We start from the raw sequence: 13,226 nt of genomic DNA on the forward strand, positions 1-13,226 counted from the left end.
TTTCATAGTTTTGATGTCATCATTATTATTCTACAACGTAGAAAATTAAAAATAAAGAAAAACCCTTGAATGAGTAGGTGTGTCATATACTGTATATCACTCTGCAAAAATAACAGCACTTGGCTTGCTTGTATTCTAGCATTTTAGATGGCCCCTAATATAGCTTTGTGCATGACATGTTAACAGACTCCTCACTAACATTTTCTCTGAGAGAGAGAGAGAGAGAGATATATATATATATTTCCTCTCTTACTCTAAGCCCATTGCTCTACTCTGTCCATTCCCTCATACCGCTGGCCCTCTCTCTCTGTTTATCTGATATTCGATACGGTTCCCAATCATTTCCATTAGGATTTTATGTCACTGGTCCATGCTCTAGTGAAAATCATATTGGACTACAACCTATGCTCCTTCCCTGTCTGCATTAGCTTGTGGGAAATTATTATTGAATATTCTTCCTGCTGGTGTTTTTGTTGAGTAGCTGTCCAATTAAGTTAAAAACTTCTTATGGCTGCAAGCCCGACGTCGGTACACTTATGACAACAGCCAGCTCAAGTGCAGGGCGCGAAATTCAAAATATATATTTTTTAAATATTTAACTTTCACACATTAACAAGTCCAATACAGCATATGAAAGGTACACATCTTGTGAATCCAGCCAACATGTCCGATTTTTAAAATGTTTTACAGTGAAAACACCACGTATATTTATGTTAGCTCACCACCAAATACAAAAAAGGACAGACATTTTTCACAGCACAGGTAGCATGCACAAAGCCAACCTAACTAACCAAGAACCAACCAAACTAACCAACAAACAACTTCATCAGATGACAGTCTTATAACATGTTATTCAATAAATCTGTTTTGTTCGAAAAATGTGCTTTAATCAGAGCTACTCAATACTGCCCCTGCAGCCATAAAAAGTTAAATCGAACTCATACATGCTGTCACTCAGCCTCCAGTTTTTCTCCCCCCTCATCATTCCAGGCCCTTGATATCACTGTGTTATGTGTCATTTTATAGGTTGGGACTAGGCGGAGATGACTGATCGGTGTAGAAACGTGTAGCTGTGGAGGGCCCATGATATGATATGACTGGACAAGCATGGATCATCTTCTGATCTGATGGTGTGTAAAGACCTGGGGTCCTAGAGGTCCTGGGTGTGTCGCTCACACACAGGGACACAGTGCTAAGGCCTCAGTGATTGGTCCACAACAGATTGAGCTCAAAGTCACCTCTGTGTGTAAGGATACAATGAATTGGAGGATACACGACAGCAGTAACACCATGGTAGTGATCCTAAGTGAGATAAATCAATAAATTAATCAAATTGTATTTAAAGCAACCACTAGCTGCACCAGGTAGAAGTTTGGGGTACATATTCTGTACAAGAGCAGTGACCTGAACCATCAACTCCGGTCAAGGCTTCCCTCTCAAGGCTTCCCTGCTCTCCCTTTCTCCCCGTCCACATGTAAAAATGCTATAGTGTATACTATGGCAAGAATACTACTTTACTGGAGTATTGAAGTCCACAAAAACATTACAGTGAATTCTGTAGTATTTACTGTAGTATACTGTAGTATTTTTACGGATTGTATTACGGTATAATGTCGTTTTTAATGTAGTGTTTTTACAAACTGTAGTATACTGTAGTATTTACAGTAGTGTATATGGGGACATTACTGAAGTATTTACTAAAGTGTTTTTGTTTTTATTACCTTTGACATAGAAGTGGGGGGCTTTCTCTCTGAGGAAGCCTACTGGAGAAATACTAAAAGAGCAAATTTTACATAACCTGTAGGTAGGTAGGACAGGGTCTGAGCAGAGAGTTCAGAGCTTCTGCTCTTTTCCATAACCATAGGGATCATAATACAGATGTAGGATCTTAATTTGAGCCAGTTTGCTATAGCAGGGAAATAATCCCGCAGCAACAGGAAATGTTAATTATTATGTGGATTATAAGTAATGGACATTACTTATAAGTAACGGACATTATTAAAGCACACATTACTGCACTTCAATACATTTCTTAATTATTGTTCATGCTCACGGTCTTGTCAGTCTTTGAGAATTTGTAATGTCTGTAACTAATGGAGTGTGAGGCACAGAGCAGCATATCTCAGGTGAAAAGCCAATGACTAAATGAAAGTGGCTATTGGCAGGGTTAGCCAAGCTTCCTGTAGTGTTTGTAAACTCAGAACCCCCCTGGTGTTCCATACAGGAGGCAGATATTGGAGGGAGAGGGTTGCGGGGGTTCTCCTCTGTATCGTGTCCCCCTATACACATGCATGGACACACACACGAATGCACACACACACACACATGCACACACTCGTCACACTCCAAATGAACTACAGCTTCTCATTACCAAGAGCAGCTGAACTGTGAAAATTGGCGTGTCGGTGCACATTGGCCTCGTTTTTCCTAATTACAGCAGGATAATTAGCCATTTTGCTCCCAGCAAGGCCCCTGAGGAGAGGCACTGTTTGGGGGGTGGAAGGGCTTTTATTGGTGTGGAGCTCTCGAGACAGTGACAGTGTTGTGCTGGTTGACCACTACAAGATCAAGATGACCTCTCATCGAGAGCGGCCAGGTCAGTCCATTTCTCGTGCATGTTCTCAATAGGGTGGTTGTGCCACTGTAAAACACTCTGATGATGATGATGGTAACACATTCAATTTGATCCCTGCTGCCCTTTTCTTTTTGAACTAATACCAAGGCATTTTACTGTGCCAACTTGGCAGCCAAAGTGGTTTGAACAGAATAACCACCACCAGCATTTTTGCGAATTCTGATTAACATAAGAAACCACAGCAAGATCTACGGGATCTTCATTTGGATCTTGATCCAAACCTCCAAAATGTGATTAAAATCTGGTTGGCTACCAGCCAGAGCAGCCAGAGCTGGAGTAATGGATAAGTCATACAGACTGTGCCAGGCTCAGGCTATCTGCCCATCTTGAAGGTTCTAATGAGCCTGTAAATGTGACGGGAGCCTGTGTTCCAAGGCCAAAAACGTGGGAGCCATGGTGCATTTGTTGTGTGCTGTCTTCTAGCAACTAATGGAAAGCCTGCCTGCCTCTCTCTGTCACGTCTTGTTGAAAGCTAGCTCTTCACGAGAGGACTTGTCCCACTGGGCACCTCAACAGTGGAGGACAGAGATGGTGGCAGATACAGATAAAGTAGTGGAGTGTAGGAAGGCTGTGTGATGCCAAAACACACTGAGTCACAGTCCATAACAGAGAACCGCGAGGGGGCTTAACAGCACCGTGCCCCAAATCCCTTCTTCTTGTAACATCATTGGGAGCTGTAAGTCACACACACACACACACACACACACACACACACACACACACACACACACACACACACACACACACACACACACACACACACACACACACACACACACACACACACACACACAGTGAGAGAGAGAGACACAGTGAGAGAGACACAGTGAGAGAGACACAGTGAGAGAGACACAGAGAGAGACACACAGAGAGAGAGAGACACACACAGAGAGAGAGAGACACACAGAGAGAGAGAGACACACAGAGAGAGAGAGAGACACAGAGAGAGAGAGACACACAGAGAGAGAGACAGAGAGAGGGAAAGAGACACAGAGAGAGAGGGAGAGAGCAAGAGAGTGAAAAAGAGAGACGGGGTGCACATTTTCCTTGTTAGTGGAAACCAACCATAAACTTCTACTGAGTTTTTCAGTCGAAAACACCTGCAACACTCTTCCAACATAGTCATAAAGAAAAACCCTTTTAGAAGGAGATGTCTTTTTTTTTTACAGGAGTGTGTCAATTCAGAAAGCTCTTATATAAAACATAGTTTCTCATCCTTCTCTACAGGCTCTTGAAAACTTTCCTGTCTCTCTAACCCACTCCAACCATCTCCAATGGTTATTTTAGTCATATTTTGCTGTGTCAACACGGTTTATTTGGCTATGTTTCCTCAGATTTTACCAGAAGGTGACTGCTTCAAACTGTTGGCAAAACAATGCAATCTAAAGGGTCTGTGCACATGTCACGAGGGGAGAAACTTCTTCAGCAGGTCACAGTGAAAGAGAATGATAGATTTTAGAATGCACTCTGATTAAAAAAAGAAAAAGCACTGGTACATTACTATAACAGGCTGCTAAGTAGTTGATTTATCGCCATAGCTAGCACCTGGAGTGCACCTTAGCTGCACCATGGCTTATTACCACTAACTGCTGGAGGTGACAGGAGGAGAGGTAGGTAACACTTCATAATAAGGTTACATGAATTGGTCTGCAGTACTTAGTTAACAAATCAATTATTAATACATTGACAAAGCATTATAGTAGCATGGGACTTGTGGCTCTATTCAATCTGTATAGCTGAAGCTTTTAATGCAAGGGTGTCAAACTCTATCAGCACAAGGGCCATATTGAAAAAACACAATGAATTTGCGGGCCAGTCATAGCCTATTATGTTTGCTTTAACAAAATAAACTGCAACCCAAACTGGCCATTGTTTTGTTAGAAAAAATATGTCCCTTTATAATGTCCACTTTCAGTATGTACATAAGATGCTGTATATAGAATTGTTTACATATTAAAACAAAAGAAGAGATCAATAATATTTGTCCAGCCTTTGCTGCTATGCTTGATGTGCATAATATGCAGCGACCCTAATCAAATGTATTTAATAACTCCAAATAACAAAAACGTAGCTAGGTTGTTGTAATATTTCATCATTTTTTTGCATTACATGGCAGTGGAGGCTGGTGGGAGGAGCTATAGGAGGACAGGCTCATTGTAATGGTTGTAAATACAATGGAGTAAAACGTGGTTTTCATATGTTTGATGCATTTGATACGGTTCCGTTTATTCCATTCCAGCCATTACAAGGAGCCTGTCTCCTATAGCTCCTCCCACCAGCCTCCTCTGCTGTATGGTGCACTGAATGTTTTGTAGTTGAGTAGCCAGCCTAGGCTACTGCTCAAATGTTGCTGTAATAGACCTACATGTTTCTCCTTTGCATGATGTTTTGTTGCAGGTTTAGTTTTTTTGGTTATTCATTGTCAAGCTTTAAAAACTGAAGCCAGACTGCACAATTGTATTAGCCTAGCTAGGAAGGTGATCTGTACACTTTACTTTCCACTCTCCGCGGTAAACGGGACACACGAAAGCAGCTCAACCGCGTGTGAATCCTTTATCTTATAACTTCTTGACAACCAAGATGACATATTCTGTAGGCTACAGCAATGACCGGTTGGAACCAAAACTTGGCATGGACATTCAGCCTACAACATGTTTAAACTTTCTGTCCAGTAAAAGATTTGGCCAGTACCATTAGTGATGATATGATACAGATCACTGGCTGGCTCATGTGTGGGTGTATTTGTGGGTCTGGGAGAAGGGGTGTGTGTGTGACAATGCACTGCCATTTGGCTGTGACTTGTAGTGCAGTGCATCCCCGGCTGTATGGAAGCGGGCCAAAATGAATTGACAACCCAAATCATCGTGCGGGCCAGATAGAAATGTGTTAGGATTCGGCCCGCAGGCCTTGTGTTTGACACATGTGTAGGGCAGCCCAACCCCCCCCCCAAGTGACTCTTCTTATCAACTGTACGCAAGAATTTCCTGTGTTGTCTTAGGAATTCCTCATTCTCTTGATCTTACCAACGTCCATTGTCTCACCTCTGAGAAGCAGCGGTTACATCATATAGGTCTGATATCTGATTGGAGGTTAACTGTACAGTAATACTATTGGTCGACAACTCCGATTTTGATTCCAAACAACTGAAACGCTTACAAAAGGGCATTAGATGCATTGTGCTTTCTCTTATGTTCCTGACCTGCTTAGGTGAGATACTCTCTCTCTCTCTCTCTCTCTCTCTCTCTCTCTCTCTCTCTCTCTCTCTCTCTCTCTCTCTCTCTCTCTCTCTCTCTCTCTCTCTCTCTCTCTCTCTCTCTCTCTCTCTCTCTCTCTCTCTCTCTCTCTCTATGCTTTGAATAATGCCTTGTACTGCTTGTTAATGCTTTGTAACTTAAGATTTATGCCTTGTATATGAATCCATTAATTTTAGAAGGGCTAATTGCATAGTCGCATTTTTGGGCTCACTTAGAAATGTCCTTGTGTTTGAAAGAAAATCACATTTTTGCTCCATTAAAATAACATCATATTGATCAGAAATACAGTGTAGACATTGTTGATGTTGTAAATGACTATTGTAGCTGGAAATGGCAGATTTTTTATGGAATATCTACAAAGGCGTACAGAGGCCCATTGTCAGCAACCATCACTCCTGTGTTCCAATGGAACGTTGTGTTAGCTAATCCAAGTTTATCATTTTAAAAGGCTAATTGATCATTAGAAAACCCTTTTGCAATTATGTTAGCACAGCTGACAACTGTTGTACTGATTAAAGAAGCAATATAACTGGCTTTTAGACTAGTTGAGTGTTTGGAGCATCAGCATTTGTGGGTTCGATTACAGGCTCAAAACGGCCCGAAGCAAAGATCTTTCTTCTGACACTCGTCAGTCTATTCTTGTTCTGAGAAATGAAGGCTATTCCATGCGAGAAATTGCCAAGAAACTGAAGATCTCGTACAACGCTGTGTACTACTCCCTTCACAGAACATCATTAAATAGTACCCGCAAAACACCAGTCTCAACAGTGAAGAGGCGACTTCGGGATGCTAGCCTTTTAGGTAGAGTTGCAAAGAAAAATCTCAGACTGGCCAATAAAAATAAAAGATTAGGATGGGCAAAAGAACACAGACACTGGACAGAGGAAGATTGGAAAAAAGTGTTATGGACAGACAAATCTTTGAGTTTGAGGTGAAAAAAGTTTGAGATGTTTTCGGATCACAAAGAGGAACATTCGTAAGACGCAGAAAAAATGTAAAGATGCTGGATGAGCGCTTGACGCCATCTGTCAAGCATGGTGGAGGCAATGTGATGGTCTGGGGGTGGTGGTAAAGTGGGAGATTTGCACAGGGTAAAAGGGATCTTGAAGAAGGAAGGCTGTCACTCCATTTTGCAATGCCATGCCATATCCTGTGGACAGCGCTTAATTGGAGCCAATTTCCTCCCACAACAGGACAATGACCCAAAGCACAGCTCCAAACTATGCAAGAACTATTTAGGGAAGAAGCAGTCAGCTGGTGTTCTGTCTACAATGGAGTGGCCAACCCGGTTCTCAACCCTTTTGAGCTGTTGTGGGAGCAGATTGACCGTATGGTATGTAAGAAGTGCCCATCAAGCCAATCCAACTTGTGGGCGGTGCTTCAGGAAGCATGGGGTGAATCTCTTCAGATTACCTCAACAAATTGACAACTAGAATGCCAAAGGTCTGCAGGGCTGTAATTGCTGCAAACGGAGGATTCTTTGACGAAAGCAAAGTTTGAAGGACACAATTATTATTTCAATTAAAAATCATTATTTATAACCTTGTCAACGTCTTGACTATATTTCATTTTCATTTTGCAACTCATTTCATGTAGGTTTTCATGGGAACCGAGAACATTTCTAAGTGACCCCAAACTTTTGAATCGTAGTGTATATACAGTGCATTCGGAAAGTATTCAGACCCCTTGACTATTTCCACATTTTATTACATTACAGCTTTTTTCTAAAATTGATTAAATCGTTTTATCCCTCATCAATCTACACACAATACCCCATAATGACAAAGCAAAAACAGGTTTTTAGACATTTTTGCAAATGTATTAAAATAAAACTGAAATATTACATTTACATAAGTACTTAGTACTTTGTTGATGTCACGCCCTGACCATACAGAGCCCTTGGTTCTCTATGGTGTAGTAGGTCAGGGCGTGACTAGGGGGTGTTCTAGTATGTCTATTTCTATGTTGGTGCTAATATGGTTCCCAATTAGAGGCAGCTGTTTATCGTTGCCTCTGATTGGGGATCATATTTAGGTAGCCATTTCCCCACCTGTGTTTTGTGGGATATTGTTTGTGTTTAGTTGCCTGTCATGACGGCATGTTTTGTTATTGTTTTGTTTGTTTCACGGAGATTAAAAATATGTGGAACTATACTCCCGCTGCGCCTTGGTTCGCTCATTACGACGTTCGTGACAGTTGAACGAACTTTGGAGGCGATTACAGCCTCATGTCTTCTTGGGTATGATGCTACAAGTTTGGCACACCTGTATTTGGGGAGTTTCTCTTATTCTTCTATGCAGATCCTCCCAAGCTTTGTTGGGTTGGATGGGGAGTGTCACTGCACAGCTATTTTCAGGTCTCTCCAGAGAAGTTTGATCGGGTTCAAGTTCGGGCTCTGGTTTGACCACTCAAGTACATTCAGAGACTTGTCCCAAAGCCACTCCTGCATTGACTTGGCTATGTAGCTAGTAGCTACCACAGCCAACTAAACTCTAGCATCTAGCTATCTCAGTATCTGTCAGGTAGCAATATCTAACAGCTGTTGTGTGTATGGAAATGTTTTCTAGCCTTTGTTTTGTCCCATTTCAACAGAAGTAAATTAAATTGGCTAGTTTTCACCAGTTGATGTACCATTCGAGTTAGCCAAAAGTTGGTTAATGTTAGCTAGCTAGCTCATTAACTTTCACTATTATTTTTGCCTCAATCACATTAGACCTGAATCCAATGATGAAACCAGCGGCCAAACAATTGAAGACCGATGTTCTGAAGTGTTTTGACAGTGCAATGTAAGTTTTTTATTAGAGTCAGTATAGCAATGTAAAGATATTGATCTGTCAGTTTCCCTAGCTAATTCCCTATTTGTCACACTTACACGGCATAAACAGCTCTACAGGCTTCAATGTCATGGTGCACTGTCAGTACACACTACACAACACTATGCTCATCATGTCTTAGCAGTATCGATGGTGACTGGTGTCCCAGCAGGGTCAGACAGCCAGGGAAGACCAGCCTCCAGAGCCCAGGTGAATTTTGCAGTATATTATAACAATCAGTGAATGATAAAGTTCCATCTTGAGTTGATGGGTAGGCCTACAGTAGCTACATGACAGCAGCTTAAAGCTAGCCTGGGATCTGGGAATAATGGTCATTTCAATTATTGAAACATTGATTATATTCTTTATAAATGTACGCCAAGGTAATTCTTTGTCATCTTAGCAGGATCAGATGGTGACAGGGGTCTCAACAGGGTCAGTCAACCAGGGAAGACCAGTGTGTGGCGGCACTAAGGTGAACTTTTGCAGATGCAACACTTTATCCTCTCTGTGCAGCAAACACTGGACAATCCAGAAGCTTCAAATATTTTAACTATTTTAAGGCAGTCTGACAAACCTCAAGTTGATTTCCAAACTGTATCAAGGGTTGATGGAGGCTTTTCTCGATGACACAAAACATGTAAAACTAAAATTTGAGGAAGACATGGGAGACACTACTGATGATGATGAATGGATACAGATGTGTTAGAATGCCCAGTCATGTTCATATAATCTCAGACATAAATTACTGCAGTTTTAAGACCATCCATAGATAGTTCTATATGCCAGTGAAACTGAATATCATGCACTCAGAGATGTAATTATTCTGCTGTAGGTGTAAAACACAAAAGGGGACATATTTGCATATGTTATGCTCTTGTGAAGGCTGTTTGAATTCTGGCAAAGAGGATGTTCTTTTATCTCAGCATGTCTACAGATTCTCCCTTCTCCCTGTTTTTGTTGCTTGGAAATGTTGACACTGGAGACTATCAGAATAAATTGTATAACCTAGAATTCATAGCAGCTAGGAAAAGCATTGCCATTAATTGGAAGGTTGGTTATCCTCCCACAATGTCACAATGGATGGCAGAAATGTCAAGTTATGTATAACTAGATTCTATTTGTTACAAGATTAAGGGTATACTGTGCAAATTTCACAAGGTCTCGATACCTTATATGGAATACTGAACGACAAAAGGAGTCTGTATTGAAAACATGCCCACGTCAGGGTAGATACCTATTTAGGCAATACCTAGCTGCTGGGCTGCTCAGTCCTGGACCTGGGGGTCTGCCGTACTGTTGGTTGTCACTCTGGCCTTGGCCTAACACACCTGAAACCAATAATGAATGTTTCACTAAGAAACGTCGGGTATGTTTGGTTGGGGCGCTGCAGGGTGGTGGACCCCTAGGTGCAGGACAGGGCGATCCAGCTATATTGTGTTTAAGTAAAAAGAGCTCTACAGTACTGTTAGGCCTATGATATGAATGATAGTGCCCTCCATGTGAAGCATTTTTCCTTCTTTTGTCTCTGTTCTCCAAAAGTTTGGATTTGAAATCAAACAATGACTATGAAGTTAAAGTGCAGATTGTCATCATTAATTTGAGGTTATTTTAATCCATATAGGGTGAACCGTTGATCACATCACTTTTTGTACATAGTCCCCCCATTTTAGGGGAGTATTGGGACAAGAGTATTGGGACAAGTTAACATGTATGTGTATAAAAGGAGTTAAAAGTTTAGTATTTGGTTCCACATTCATAGCACACAATGACTACATCAAGCTTGTGACTGTACAAATTTGTTTTCAGATTGTTTTGTGCCCAATAGAACTGAATGGTAAATAAGGTATTGTGTCAGTTTGGAGTCACTTTTATTGTAAATAAGAATAGAATATGTTTCTAAACACTTCTACATTAATGTGAATGATACTATGATTACGGAGCTCTAGAAATATGCCAGAGTGTCCGACTAGCAATTCTGAGTTGAATGACCTTTCAAAACAATTTTTCCCAACTGGATCTTGTTTTGACCGAGTTCCCAGCTGTCTTGAACGCACTGAAGTCGGAAGTCAGAGATTTCTGAGTTCCCAGTTGTTTTGAACACAGCATTATTCCCAACGGAGGGAGGGAGAGAGCAGCAGCGGGTCCACCTCTCACGTTGCCTGCTCTCTCCTTCCTTTCCTTCGTTGAGACTGACCAGAGAAAGGAGCGTTACGTAGCGTTACGTTGAGTCCAAAACAACACAGTTTTACTGCAGTAGTTTTGCAGTGTAACTACAGTTACAGTGCAGTTCAACTGCAGTTCAACTGCAGTACACTGCAGTTATTCTGCAATTAATGCGTCCAAAATTCCAATTCCAATTTTAACTCCATCTCTCTCTATGTCTCTCTTCCCCACACCCCACACACACAGGCACACAATATTGTTTTTTAAATTAGTGTTGTAATGATGCTCTTATTTGATTACATACAGTACCAGTCAAAAGTTTGGACACCTACTCATTCAAGGGTTTTTCTGTATTTTTACTATTTTCTACGTTGTAGAATAATAGTAAAGACATCAAAACTATGAAATTACAAATATGGAATCATGTAGTAACTGTACTTCTTCAAAGTAGCCACACTTTGCCTTGACGACAGCTTTACACAGTCTTGGCATTCTCCCGACCAGCTTCACCTGGAATGCTTTTCCAACAGTCTTCCCACATATGCTGAGCACTTGTTGGCTGCTTTTCATTCTCTCTGTGGTCCAACTCATCCCAGACCATCTCAATTGGGTTGAGGTTTTGTGATTGTGGAGGCCAAGTCATCTGATGCAGCACCATCACTCTCCTTCTTAGTTGAATTGCACTTACACAGCATGGAGGTGTGTTGGGTCATTGTCCTGTTGAAAAACAAATGATAGTCCCACTAAGCGCAAACAAGATGGGATGGCGTATCGCTGCAGAATGCTGTGGTAGCCATGCTGGTTAAGTGTGCCTTGAATTCGACATAAATAACAAACAGTATCACCAGCAGAGCACCCCCACACCATCACAACTCCTCCATGCTTCATGGTGGGAACCACACATGCGGAGAACATCCGTTCATCTGTTGTTACTTCTATCGTCAATTATGTTGTTCATTTGTTGTTAATATTGTTACAATTTGAATCAATGTATTTTATGCGCAAATGTATTGTTTTTCATACATTTAGATTTAAGGGAGAATTTCACTGTAATTTTACAGCATTATACTGTACTTTTGATTTACTGCAGAGATGTTGTAATATATGTTAAAGTACTATTTTCCTTACTGTAAAACATTACAGCATCCCTGTAAATGTACTGAAGGGAGGCAGTAATATGCTTTACAGTAAGGAAAATAGTCTTTGCTGTAAAGCAACATTGCAGTATTAAGCTGGCAACTCTGGTGCCAGTATAATGCTGTACATTACAGTGGAAAGTCTTACAGTGAACTATAGCTTTCTCCCGCTCCATAGCAAGCTGCTCTATCCACAGTGATTGGTGAAGTAATTACATTTTTTTCTAAATGTCAATTTCAGAGGTTTTAAAAAAGAACAGAAAGGAACGATATAAACTTACTTTTTTTTAGTTTCAAACCGGTTAAAAACGTTATTTTGCTGGTCGGAACAGTGGAATGGACAGAAAAAAATGATCGTTCTGTTCAGAACTAAATGATTGCAAAATGATTTCAGTTCCAAACCCTGGTCGGGATCCATAATGAATCCTGATAGGGAGAGTGAGGGAGGACAATGGGCTGGATTCGAACCTCCAGTTTAATTCCCAGGGGGCTTGGAGATGGAAAGGGTGAGAGGCAGACAAAGAGGCAGAAGGCCAGTTATATCTCTGTGGACATAGTTATTTTGTCTGGAAAGACACCAGTTTAAGTGGGGTTGGGACATGATTGGCTACAGAAGGGAGGAAGAGGAGGGAGGAAGAGGAGTGAACAACAGATGATTGTGAGGGGGTCTTAATCTTCAAGTCATTTTTCAACCCGTGGGGGGAAATGAGGAGACGTGGAGCAGCGGGAGGCCAGGGAGAGCTGGATGTGAGGGATTGTGTGTGACTGCGAGAAATGTTTATTCTGCTAGTCTACACAATGTTTCATTCCATTCGTTTAGTTAACAGTGTTTTACATCTCCTTTGCCCCTGTTAATTTAATGTTTTTTTAATATTCTGTTGCAGTAGATTATCTGAACTATTCTCTATGTAATAGATTTAGCACATCATGCGATTGCTCTGCACTATAATACTCTCAACATGGTTTCGTGATCTCAGCGCCTTCACTAAAGCTATTCCTAGTGTTTGGCTCTCTTTACTCTAACAGGACAACACACATTTTTGAAACTAATACACTTCGATGTGTTTTCTCAAGACCTATCTGTGTTCCCATGTTCCCCATCTCAGTAAAAATAGTATTCCATCAATTATATAGTGTGTACTCGCAACATATTTCCCTTTCCTTTCAACTCTGTGCTCCCTCTCCCCTCCACCCCTCCGTTTTTATCTCTCACAGTCCTGGG

General features: G+C 41.2%; 1 non-coding gene across 1 annotated transcript; it reads right to left on the reverse strand.

The window, feature by feature from the left end:
* Window positions 1–1,737: 1,737 nt before the first annotated feature.
* LOC120058595 lies at window positions 1,738–1,792 on the reverse strand. Its single transcript, XR_005478040.1, has one exon. It is a non-coding gene; the product is annotated as a U7 small nuclear RNA (small nuclear RNA).
* Between the last annotated feature and the right edge of the window lie 11,434 nt (window positions 1,793–13,226).

This window comes from Salvelinus namaycush, chromosome 13, assembly GCF_016432855.1.
Source record: "Salvelinus namaycush isolate Seneca chromosome 13, SaNama_1.0, whole genome shotgun sequence".
Lineage (NCBI taxonomy): Eukaryota > Metazoa > Chordata > Actinopteri > Salmoniformes > Salmonidae > Salvelinus > Salvelinus namaycush.